The following is a 13349-nucleotide window of genomic DNA, read 5'->3' as shown; positions in this document are numbered from 1 at the left end:
ACCCCGACTCTCAGGAACTCAGGCACCTTGACCCAAGGGCAGAGCCCGGCAGACATGTCACAGCACTGCTCCTGGCAGGACGGGTGGCGGCCCAGCTGCCTGTGAGTCAGTGGGGCTGCTCGTGTTTGGGGAGCCCTTGCTGTGTGCCCCGCATGGTTCTAGGGGCCTTACCTGTATTTCACAGCAGCCCCGTGAGGTAGGCACCACAATTTTCCTATTTTGTAAGTGAGAGATGAGGCAGAGGGACTGAGCAGCTGCTGGGGCTGGGGTTGGAGCTTGGGGAGACCCAGAACTTTTATTATTAAGCACCACATCAAATAGCCTCTAAAAATGAGGCTCGCCCTAACCGTTTGGCTCAGTGGATAGAGTATCGGCCTGTGGACTGAAAGGTCCCAGGTTCGATTCCGGTCAAGGGCATGTACCTTGGTTGTGGGCGCATCCCCGGTAGGAGGTGTGCAGGAGGCAGCTGATCAATGTTTCTCTCTCATCGATGTTTCTAACTCTCTATCCCTCTCCCTTCCTCTTTGTAAAAAATCAATAAAATATACTTAAAAAAAGAAGTTGAACTTCTTTTTTAAAAAATAAAATAAAATAAAAATGAGGCTTGATGCCCAGGCCTTCCTCAGAGTCCAGGGGATGATTCCTCCCCCTCCACTGAAAACCCTGCAGAGGCCTGGGCCTGGCACCCACAGTTCAGGGGTGTCTAAGGCCTGCTCTCCTCTCCATGAGAAAACTTTCGCTTGGAGGGAAGGGGATGCTGACCACATACAGGGCTGGGAAGCAACCCCTGGGGCTCAGAGCCATGCCCACAGGACTAGCCTTCCAGAGACCCCGGTAGGAGGCCCAGAGGCCAGGCCTTGCTGTATCAGAATCAAAATACAGGTCTCTGTATCCTCACCCCTCAGACAGTCTGATTCAAAGAGCATTGGTGGGCCAGGGAGTCAACTTTTTTTCTTTTTTTTAACCTGGCACTCCCACCCCACCCCACCCCACCCCCATCCCCATCTTTGGCAATTCTGATGCACCTACAGCCAGAAAAAACATCCAAGACATATTTCCAACCCAGTGAGCTTCTACACCACACATCTAACTTGAACTTCTAACCTGAAACCATCACACATACCTGAAGAACAAAAAAGATCTCTCTCTCTCTCTCTCTCTCTCTCACACACACACACACACACACACACACACACACACACACACCCTAACCGCTGGGGCGCTTCCCAGGCCAGCTCAGTAAGTATCTTTGGAGCTTGGGGCCCCGCTACTGGAACTTTAAGGAATTCTCCAGGTGATTCTGATGTGCAGCCATGGCCCTGAACCTGACATCCTTTCAACTCTTAACAAAGGGGTGGGCCCTGAAGAGATGGTGCTCAGTCTTCAGCACCCACTGGGCTCCTCTGACCAGGGAGTGGGTGACAAGAGCCTTCATGGATGGGGGGTGGGGAGAGGCAAAGAGGTGGGGGAGCTCTGGAGAGCAGGACACAGTGGGGCTGGCGGGCGGGGAGGCTGTGCTCCCCTGGAGAGGAGTTGTTGCCAGGGACAGAATGGAAACTGAGGAACTGAGGGCCCAGGACTACACTTGGACACAGCATGAGGCAGTGAAAGAGTGCCTGCACTCAAGGTCTCTACTCCTGGCCAAGGAAGTCCCCAGAACATCTGGCTATCACCGAGGCTGACGGAAGGCAATAACAACAACAAAAATAATACATTTCAAAGCAGATGGACACTAGCAAGCTTATGCAAGAATAACCCAAATGGCTCCCCAGCGAGCATTTTCAGCGCCCGCCCATTTCTTACCTGTGCTGCAGGCACCACTTCCGATGACCAAAACTGAAACGCTGTTCTCGTTGAAAACCAGCGTTCATGTCCACTCCTGCGCCGCCCTCCCTCACTCTCTGCTCTTCCCTCTCCAAGGGAGAGCTTGCCTGGACAGTGTCTCTTGCGGCTCCTCCATGAACTAGTTCAAGGCTGCCCGGTTTGTGTCTCAAATCCTGCAGGGGCGGTTGAAACACATGGTCAAGGAGTTTGCTTGGTCAACTTCTTTAGACACAGAGCACTCTCTACCTGGTCCCAGCCAGCCATGTCCCACCCACACGCCAAAACAGCAGCGGGCCACCACAGAGTGCGGCCGAACTTGCTCCGCAGCTCCTGATCATTGTCTGATCCTGCTGTCCAAGCTCTTCACACTCCACGGTTTCCCACCCTCCCCAGATCCAACCTCACACTCTCCACTCCATCTCAATTCTTACTAAAAACGTCTGTGCTCGATCCCTCCCAGGGTAGAAACACTGACTTCTCAGAACATGCTATTCTATAAACAGTCCACAATTTCCCACCTCCGAATCTTTGATAAAATGCTACTCCCTCCCCCCACGGCCATGTCTGTATCCACCCGGCCAAATCCTGCCCTTCCTCCCTCAAGACGCACTCAGCTCCCCCAAACTGGACACAGGTCCCGCCTCCCCAGAGCACCCAGAACACAGCTGCTGTGCCTTTCGAGATCAACGACAGTGCCCCCAGGTGTCTGGCACCCCGTGTGGACTACACACAGCTTGGCGGGGTCGGTCTGACTCACCCCCCACCCCTAGAGCCTGCTATGATGCCTTTGTACACAGTCAGGGTAGAGCACTTCTCTTTAGAAACTAATTCGGTTGTTCATTCATTTAACAGCTTATTTGGGTCAGGCCTGGCGACAGCTGCTGAGAATACAAGACGGCAAAGATTCAGCCCCTACCTTCAAGGGGATCACATTAGGGGTAAGGGGCCATGGGATGCATTCCAGGGTCACTGGCTCTAAGCTACCCCCTGGTGAAGGCAGAAAGAAGAGAGTAGTCCATTCAGATGGTGCCTGAGCATGTGACAGAAAGAGGAAGAGGGTATTTTAAACAAAGGGACCCGTGTACGTAGACAGGAGACCCCGAACTGGCCAAATGTGTAAGAACTGCCTGCTGTGCACCGTCAGGAGGTGAGGGGCAGTGATAGCTCACAAGGGGAGAGTTGGGCCAGGGAAGAACTTGGTATATGAGATAGCCTGGACTTGATCTCACAGTGGAGTGAGGTCACCGAATTGTTTTAGTCAGTGAGGTAATGCAGTCAGACCAGGGGTGTGGCTCAAGGAGAGGATGGGATGAGGTGGAGGGAGGGAGCCGCCGCTCTCCCACCCATGAGGGAGGCCAGAATCACCTGAATGCCACCCCTGGCTTCCAGTGGCAGGTGGGAGAGGTGGTGGACACACCTGTATCCCCACCACCCTGAAAAGGTACACACACCCGAGGCTCCACACGGGAAGCTGAGCCCATTTGTTCACCTCTCCTCCAGACCCTGCTGAAATAGAGAGAAATGTCGAATAAGAACAGACCCATAGTAGCACCAGCTGGTCAGCAAGTCTGAGGAAAAGCAGACGGGTGGCAGTGACAGAAAATCTAATCAGAGCTAAGCCAGCCTCGCCCAACAAGGGCAGGGCAAGGCCCACCTGCCAAACACCCAGGAGGCTCCCTCAGAGGCAGCAGGAGCTAGGGCAGGCTGATGGAACCCCTAAAATCCAAGGATAATGAGTGAATCCTTCAAGTTTCCAAAGAAACTAAAGTGGGGTGGGGAGGGGGGAAGAGTCATCACAGATCCTCACACTGCCTTCATTAGCATGCCTTTCCTCTTCCAGGAGACTAGCCCTGGCAAACGGCTTGATTGTATGTTACAGAAACCTTCTAAAGACCCATTACCTCTTCAATCAATAGTTTGTGCCCTGCCTCAGCTGGGTGGCTCAGTTGGGTGGAGCATCGTCCTGCACACCAAAGGTTGTGGGTTCGATTACAAGTCAGGGCACACACCTAGGTTGTGAGTTTAATCCCCGGTCAGGGTTTGTACAGGAGGCAACCAATCAGTGTTTCTCACACCTCTCTCTCTCTCTCTCTCTCTCTCTCTCTCTCTCTCTCTCTCTCTCAGAATCAATAAACATATCCTCCAGTGAGGATTTTAAAAAAGTGTGTGCCCTAAGATTGATTGAATTCATTGCTTTGCCTCAAAAATTCCTCCTCCTTTTTTCCATCACTCCCACATACCCCATTTTAGGGACTTCCAATCAGCAAGTCCCACCTCACCCTGTTCCTCCAGACATAAGGCTCTGGCTCCATGGAGAGCAATAAACTTAGCTTCATCTCTGACAGTCTCTACAAAAACTTTGAGAATCAAATTGACATTGGACTTGACATCGTATCACCTACTGCTAGAGGGCAACAGAGCAAAGACTACAGAGCTCTGAGGAAAGAGAGTTAAACCCCGAGATCCGTTACTCAGCCAAGTCTCAAAGCCAAAGAGAGAAGTACTAAAAATAGTATGCCACCCACTTACCTTAACAAAATTACTCAAGGAATTACTCCAACCAAATAAAAGCTGTATCAGAATAAGTCATTCAAGAAAGGGCAAGACAGGATACACAGGAAACAGTGATGAACAATAAAAGCAGAAACATGTACAGTCAGATCTAAACAAATGTTGATAGTAATGGTCTCATCTTGTTGGGAAATAGACACCATTTAATTCTTAACATTAGTAGAGAAGTATGGGCTTGAAGTTTTCCTTTAAGGGTAACCATTTCTAGAAGAAAAATAAGTTACAGACCGTTTAAACCACCGTGTGTGGGGGAGGGAAGGGAGTAACAAAGAAAATTCAAGTAATTCAGCAAGAGTTAGGAAAGGGAAAACTAGACAGGAATGAAAAAAGTATCATTAAAAAAAAAAGACATGAAATAAGATAAAGAAAGACCACACACATCAATAAACATAAGAATGTGAATAAATTAAATCACTCTACTCCCCCAGCCACATGCTGTTTGGAAGTGAGGCAGTTAAAGCAAATCAACACAGGAAGGTTCAAAGCAAAGAAATGGCAAAGCGCGGAATAGGCAAAATGGTAACAAAAAGAAGGCAGGAAAGTCAATGTTAATATCAGCCCAAATGCAAAAATGTCAGATAAAATAAAAAGGGGCATTAGACATTGCTAGGTCTATTTTTCCAGGAAGATACAAATATCATGAACCTTTACCTTCACCCTAGACAACAGACCCATAAAACATATGAAATAATACCTTCTCAAAACCAGAAGAAGGAGGCAAAACAACAGTGCAGGCTGAGCACATTACTCAAGATTTGATGGTACAAGGACCCTCCAGTGAAAACTGTGGAGGGTTTGAAGATAGGTAGTAAGCCTAACTTCATATGCCCTCGAGAACAGAGAAAACGCCCTTTTCTCAAACGTCCTCGTACTAGATGCCAAGAAAATCTCAAATTCCTATACATACACCACAGTCTCAGTTCTCAGTGCAGTAGAATTAGAAACAAACAAGTAGCAAAAGTAAAAAAAAGGAACCTATGTCCATGACAACTTAAAATGCTTTTCTAAGTAACTCTTGAGTCAAAAAGGACAGCAAGACTGAGATTGCAGAATATGTATAAATGCCCAACAGTGAGAACCCTATTTTTAAAAATCTGTGGAATGTAACCAAAGCTTCATTTAGAGGAAAAAACACAAAACTTAAATGCTTTTATGATAAAATAAGGTTGAAACTCAGTGAATTAAGCATCTAAACCAAGAAGCTGAAAAACAATAAATTAAACCAAAATGACCTAGAAGGAAGAAATGAATAAAGTTGAAAACAAAAACACACGGTAATGAGACAAGTCCAGCAGCTGCAATAATAGCAATATTAAGCCGCAAACTGGTTCTCTGTGATCAACAAAATGGAAAAACCTCTGGCTAATCTGATCAGCAGCAGAGAGCAAAGCCACAAATAACCATTAACAAAGGTAATAGAAACATGTGTATGAACATTTTTTAAAATTTAAGAGAATTTGATACATAGCTGATGTCAAAGAATTTGAAACTTGATGATTTTCTAGAAAATTATAAATTGTAAAAACTGAAGAAGAGGAAAAAAACCTAAGCAGACCAATAATGATAGAAGACACAGAAAAGGCTGTCAAAGATGGAATTCCGAATTACCAGAGAAAGAATGGATGATTTCAATAGGAGAGCTGTGACCACTCTCTGTCTATTCATTCAACAAATATTTGTTAAGTACCTACTATGTACACTGTTCTGGGCACAGCAGTAACCAGAACAGAAAAGGCCCGTGCCTTGGTGGAGCTGAGGGTCTAGCCAGGGGAGATGAGCAGCAGACAAACAAGCAGGTATGACAAAATAGGATACAGAGTGAGAGGGCGGAGGATCCTATTTTAAATATAGTACAAGCACCACATCCAAACAGAAATTTATTTGGGTTAAAGATATAAACAGGACATATAAGCAAATCCATGAAAATGCCAGAACCACTAGAATATTATTATGATTTAATGTTGGAAAGTAACTTTCAAAGCCTGAACTGGACCTCATTGCTCTTACGGAAAAAGACTAATACATTTCACTACATGAAGATGTTAAGCACTACATATATCAAAAGGTCCCATCAACAGTTCCAAAGCAAATGACAAACCATGTAAAGATATTTGCAAAAAAAAAAAAAAGATATTTGCAACATATATAAAACAGGGTCAGTCTCCATAATCTATCTACACTAATAAAAGAGAAACATGCAAATTGGTGTCACTCTGCTACCCTTCCCATTGGCTAATCAGCATATCCTTATGCAAATTAACTGTCAGCCAAGATGGCGGCCGGCAGCCATGCACTGAAGCGAACAGGGAGGCTTGCTTGCTCCAGTGACTGCGGACTCCAACGTTCCCCGCCTGACTTGCCAGCCTCTCAGCTGCAACTCTAAGCAACTATGTACTATGTTGCAAATATAGAAGCTAAACAAAACCCCAGAAACCGGCTTTCAGTCAGCCAGGCTTCAGCCAGCCTGACCGCAACATTGTATCAAATACAGAAGCTAAAGGCGAGAGCCGAGGCCTCAGAGCTAAAGCTGGCCCAGAATAGAAAAAAAAAAGAAAAAAAGGAGCAGTTGGGAGCTTCAGTCACCCACCAGCCTGAAAACGGCCCTCAGCCCCCCACCCAGCCTGGCCAGGCACCCCAGTGGGGACCCCCACCCTGATCCAGGACACCCTTCAGGGCAAACCAGCCGGCCCCAACCCATGCACCAGGCCTCTATTCTATATAGTAAAAGGGTAATATGCCTCCCAGCACCGGGATCAGCGGAGCAGCGAGGCTCCCGGCACCGGGATCAGCGTGACAGGGGGCAGCGCCCAAACCCCCAGATCGCCCTGCGGCTCTGTGAGTGACAGGGGGCGGGGCCACAACCTCCCTATCCGCCCTGCTCTGTTCGTGACAGGGGAAGGCGCCCCAACCCCCTGATCAGCCCTGCTCTGTGCCTAATAGGGGGGAGCTCCCCAATCCCCTGATCACCCTGCGGCTCTGTGTTTGACAGGGTAGAGCCATAACCTCTCCATCAGCCCTGCCCTGAGTGTTACAGTGGCGGCGCCCCAACCCCCTGATCGGCCCTGTTCTATGGGTGATAGAGGGTGGCGCCCCAACCCCCCTCCACGGGCCTTGCTCTGTGTATGACAGGGTAGAGCCATAACCTCCCCATTGGCCCTGCCCTGAGTGTGACAGGGTGCAGTGCCCCAACCCCCTGGTCTGCCCTACTCTGTGAGTGACAGGGGGGAGCTCCTCAACCCCCTGATCGGCCCTGCTCTGTGTGTGACAGGGGGGAGCTCCTCAACCCCCTGATGGGCCCTGCTCTGTGCATGACGGGGTGGCGCCCCAACTCCCCAATCGGCGCTGCTCTGAGCCCAGGGGCTGCACCTAGGGATTGGGCCTGCCCTCTGCCACCCGGGAGCAGGCCTAAGCCATCAGGTCGTTATCTCCCGAGGGGTCCCAGACTGCGAGAGGGCACAGGCCGGGCTGGGGGACCCCCCCCCCGAGTGCACAAATTTTTGTGCACCGGGCCTCTAGTATATATATAAAAGCCTAAGCGACCATTACGACTGGATGACCGGCTGGTAGCTATGACGTGCACTGACCACCAGGGGGCAGATGCTCAATGCAGGAGCTACCCCCTGGTGGTTAGTGCACTCTCACAGCCAACCACCTGCTGCTGACCAGCCACCCACGGTCCCTCCCCCTGCCTGGGCTGGCCGGCCCCAATCAGCTCTGATCCCCGGCCAGGCCGACAGACCCCACCTGAGCACGAATTCGTGCACCAGGCCTCTAGTACAGTGATGGCGAACCTTTTGAGCTCGGCGTGTCAGCATTTTGAAAAACCCTAACTTAACTCTGGTGCCATGTCACATATAGAAATTTTTTGATATTTGCAACCATAGTAAAACAAAGACTTATATTTTTGATATTTATCTTATATATTTAAATGCCATTTAACAAATTAAAATCAACCAAAAAAACGAGTTCGCGTGTCACCTCTGACATGTATGTCATAGGTTCGCCATCACTGCTCTAGTATATAATAAGTACCCATAAAACAATAAGACACACAGCTAATACAATGAAGAAAGGAAATAAACAGATCATTATTCAAGAAATGAAAATGTATAATAAATATGCAAAAATGCTTGGCCTCATTAATAATGAAATGACATATGTTGAAAATCAATACCATCCTTCCTCCATTTGATTGGCAAGGAGGAAAATGACTGTTACCATCCAGTGTTCCAGAGGAGTGGCCAAAATTTATGTTGACCCAGCAGCTTTACAAGCGCACACACACAAATGTACTCATCATTTTAGACAAACCTACACACAGATGTGCACATACTAGTACACATGACCACTGCAGCCATTGTTAACAGTGAACAACATAATATCCATCAGCAGGAATTAGGTTTAATAAGTAAAGGATGATAAATCCACCATATGGGACAATAATGGAATAGAAACTTTTCTGAATTAAAAATATATACCATCAATAATAGAGATTCATTATGACTTTATGTGTTGAACATGGGGTTCAATGTTTCTCATGGGTGAGCTCCCTGACCCCTCTCAGCCTGCTGGGTGAAGGCAGCCCCATTTCCCACACGAGATTCAGCTAAGAGACCTGACAGGTGGCGAACCTGGGTCTGACTCCAGAGCCGGCACATTTCACGGTTGCACACAGTTTCTCTCAATGGGATGGTGTGAAGAAAGGGAAAAAGCAACATCACAGGCACATACATATCTGTGTAGCTGTGAATGCTACCAAGGACCTGGAGGCTAAACACCCAGCTGTCAGCTCACCAAGGGGCAGAACTGCGGAGTGGGTGGGGTTTGGAGCCTGCATTTTCTTCTTATACTTTTCTATAGTGTTGGTTGCTATTGTTTTTTTACACTTTTATTGTCAAAAATGATATAAAAGTGTCTTATGTTTTGAAAACAGCTGAACTAGGGCAAGAGGGGCCCATCTCCAAGGTGGCCCCTCCCAGAGCAGGAAGCACCAGGGCCAGCTCCTCTGCCGGCCCCACCCAAAACCACAGCGGGCAGTGGGGAGGCCCTTCCCCCCCCCTCAGCTCCCCATGAAACCAAAGCATCCCAGCATGTCCTCTGCTGGCAGCGGGTCAGTGCCCCACATCCTGCCCGCCTGGGCACTAGGGTTGTCATCACTGCAGGGGAAGTTCAGCTGATGAGGGCTTGAAGAAAAACCCAGCTGCCCTCAGGGGCTCGCCTCACGGGGTCACAGCACAGCCTTTCCCAGGGCTGGCAAGGAGGCGGGTGGGCCTCACACCCTGATCCAGAGAAGGTGGGTGAGGCCGGCTCCGAGGCCCAGCCTGCTCTTCTGACGGCAGCCTGTCCCTGGGCTGTGAATGGGACATCTGCTGATGGGCCAGCACACGGAGAAGCTGAGTTTGATCTGCTTAGGGTAGGACATTGTGGGATGAATCTTTCCATTTTAATTTTTATTTCTGCTATTGTGGTCTATGGATCAATAAAAAAGACACACAAACAAACAAAAACAACAACCCAAGACACTAAACACATATGGCAGAGTCACACGGAGTAATCAATCTCCGTGGGTCACGCTGGGCTACCCAGCAATGGGAGGGGACGTGCAGAGGATCACTGGCATCCCTCCTTGACCCTGCCCCAGGGAAGCAGCATGGACAGCACAGAGTCAGCCTGACATCACAGAACTTGGGTTCAGATGCGGGTTTCACCCATTAATAGCTGTGTGGCCTCAGCTACATTACTTCACCTCTCTGAGCCACACTCTCCTCATGAGTAAAAGGTGAAGAATTCCACCCCTCCCTGGGTTTGCTGTCTGGATGGGAGGAGATGAAGTGTGTGAGAGATCCAGCATGGCCCCAGCATACAGGAGGCGCTCAGTAAATGCCCAAGCTCTTCTTCAGTGACCTTCCAAGTCATGCTCCCTCTGTCTGTCTCTCCTCTGTCTGGTTCCTGTTTAGGGGATGGCCCTGCGAGCTTTCTTGCCTCCTTGCCTGGGGGTCAGGCTCAGGGTCTTACCTTCCTGCGATGCTTGTGTTTGCGTCAAATGCCTGCACTTCGGGGCTGAGAATGCTGCACAGATGCTGGGCAGCCTGGAAGCTGCCTCTGGATCTTTGGTTCCTGGCCGTGTTCTCCACCAAGCACCTGCTCCCTCCCATGGACTAGGGTGTCCTAACTAGGCCAGTGGGCAGAGAGAGAGGCAACACAGCCCAGAGCCTTGCTGTGGACAGGCCATGCTTGGCGACTACCTGGGAAATGTTTTCCAGGAAAAGCAGAGTTTTTAAAAAAGAGGCTGGTGACGCATTTCCATTTGTATTGAGAATTGAAAAAGAGGAACTTCAAGTGCAGGGTAATGGATTTCATTTAGTGAGAGGCAGAAATATCCAGCCCCATCAACTCTGTACTGGGATTAGGCAGAAAACATAGTCATGGTTTTCAGGCACTGCAGGGGAAGGGTGAGAGAGGCACTGAATGGTTCGAGGAGGGCACCAGCCCAGGAGTCTAGAGAATAAAGAGCAGCAGGAAGGGGAGGTGCAGACGAAACCCCAGGGGCTGTGTGAGAGGTCGAGGTGCTGAGAACCTCCAGGGCTCAGACAGGGCTAGAGGAGTGGTTTCCTGCTATACCAGACCACGCCTCACGGCGGCCCTCTCTCACCGGAAGTCTTTCTGGCAACAGAAAGCCCACTGGACTGGCCCACACCTGAGGTCCAGCTGCCTCCTTGGACAAGACACTCCCTACCACTGGGCTAGACCCCAGGGTGCAAAGGCGAAGTAGACTTGGCTCCTGCCTCAGGGTACTATAGATCCAGAAGGAAAAGTGGGTCAGAAAATCAGTGATTATGGCCCTTTCTCCCAAGAAGCCCCAAACTTGGGCTACTTGCCCCCAGGAAGGCTCAGAACATCTCTCCAGTTTGTAGAGAGAGGCGGGGCTAAGGAAGGAAACCAACATTTGCTGGTGCCTACCATTCGCCGGTGCTGGCCCTGTATTATCTCATGGTCACACTGCTGGGACGGGCAGGTGAGCAGACAGCTGAGGACATGCGGGCTTAGAGAACAGATGTGGACAGCTTTGCAGAGCAGGCGAGCCCAGGCCTCGGCGTTAGATACAACGACTAGTTTCCGTTGCTGTGTGGCCTCAGCTAAGTTGTTTAACACTTCAAGTCTCGGTTTCTCATCCCTAAAATGGGAACACAAGTTGACTCTACTATTTAATTCTTGCAGTGACCCAATACATACCCCGGGTCAGTGCAAGAATTAATAATGGAGTCATCTTTCCAAAACAATGACTTTCTCCCTCTTTTGGCTATTTCTGACCTTTCAGCTTTACTTATATGTACAATGATTTTGTCTTCTAAAATAGGAAGGTTCCAGATCCCATAACAAGACTGTCACAACGTATTCACAGGGAGGACACAAATAAAAGTGGGTTGAGACGCGGAGACCCCAGGAAGGCCGAACCTCCACCAGGGCCCACAGCGGTGATGGGCAGGAATCAATCTTACTGAGGAGACTGTGAAACCGGGTGTGTGTTTGGAGGGAGAATTGCTTTTGGCCCCCACATGGCTGCTTCCTTAGCTCACAGGGGAGGCTGGTGGCCCAGGGCCCTCCAGGGACCCAGCCAAGCTTCTGGTCTGGATTCCAACCTGCCCCACTGGTGGCCAGTGCTGCCCCTCCCCCACCCGGCTCAGTCTCAGTGAGACAGAAAGGGCTGTGCCAAAGGAAACTCTTCGCTGCTGAGCCCTCCGGGTCTGCTCTGCTGTTCCTTTTTTTGGACTTTGTGGCTGTTCGAGTGGGTACCTTTTTCCATAGAAAGTTTCCATTGCATCAGTTATTTACATTGTCACCACCTATATGTAGGCTGTTTGGAATCAGTGAACCAAATCGGGCCCTGTGGGGCCCCTCACGACTTGCAGGGGTGAGGAGCACCTTGGTCAGCCTCAGGCAGGCAGTCCCACGTTCTGGGTTGTCTGACAGGTGGGAGGAATGGCCCAACCTGGCAGGGCCACCTTTCATCTGCCCAGTCCCTTTATTTTTTTTAAAATATATTTTATTGATTTTTTACAGAGAGGAAGGGAGAGAGATAGAGAGCTAGAAACATCGATGAGAGAGAAACATCGATTAGCTGCCTCCTGCACACCTCCTACTGGGGATGTGCCCGCAACCCAGGTACATGCTCTTGACTGGAATCGAACCTGGGACCCTTCAGTCCGCAGGTCGACGCTCTATCCACTGAGCCAAACCGGTTAGGGCCACCCAGTCCCTTTAGGAGCCATCTTTTTTAGAGGGGATTTCAGAGCAGGGGCTCCTGGGTTCGAATTTTGACTGTTCCACTTCTTAGCTGTGTCACCAGGGGCAGGTTACTCACCTAATATCTCTGGGCCCCAGTGAACTGATTTGTAAAGTGGGAATGACAGTAGCATCTGCCTGGATGGAGGGGGAGGCGCTCAATCAGTTAATCATATCAAGTGCTTGGAACAGGGCCTGGCCTAAAGCCTCAGTAAGTGTTGATCAATATGGATGGACTCCTCTTCTATCACCTTTGCCAAGACCCCAGTGATCAACCCCTTCTCTGGACCGATATACACAGCGTCTGTGCTCACTCTCTCCATACGGCCCGATAAACTGTCCTGACACTCAGCTCCCACCATGGCCCTCCCTGTCCCAAATCCTTCAGTGGCTCCTCCTGGAAAGTCCTCTACACTGGGATGTCCTTCACGAATATGCCAGGCTGCTTCTGACGGCAGTGCTCCCCTACAGAGCCCGCTTGCGTCAGACTCCCCTGCTCCGAGTTTTCGTGCCGCCCTGCAGTCCTCGCTGCCTGGAAAGCTTGTCTCCATTTCCCTGTGGCCAAATCCAACCACATCCGCCACGCGAGCCAGCTCACGGGCCACCTCCTCCACAAAGCCCTCCAGGCCCTATGTTCTCAGGCCAGAAATGATCTCTCCTTTACAGCATCT

General features: G+C 49.8%; 1 protein-coding gene across 1 annotated transcript in view; it reads right to left on the bottom strand.

Moving 5' to 3' along the window:
* HIVEP3 (human immunodeficiency virus type I enhancer binding protein 3) overlaps positions 1-13349 on the bottom strand; it is a 102011-nt gene that overhangs the window by 69475 nt on the left and 19187 nt on the right. The window contains exon 2 of the mRNA XM_023752817.1: positions 1804-1997. The gene's annotated coding sequence lies outside the window, so the exon portion shown is untranslated. The remainder of the gene's footprint in view (positions 1-1803; positions 1998-13349) is intronic.

This window comes from Myotis lucifugus, unplaced genomic scaffold (genome assembly GCF_000147115.1).
Source record: "Myotis lucifugus unplaced genomic scaffold, Myoluc2.0 scaffold_37, whole genome shotgun sequence".
In the NCBI taxonomy this organism is placed as follows: domain Eukaryota; kingdom Metazoa; phylum Chordata; class Mammalia; order Chiroptera; family Vespertilionidae; genus Myotis; species Myotis lucifugus.
This window is presented reverse-complemented; position numbering and strand designations above follow the sequence as displayed.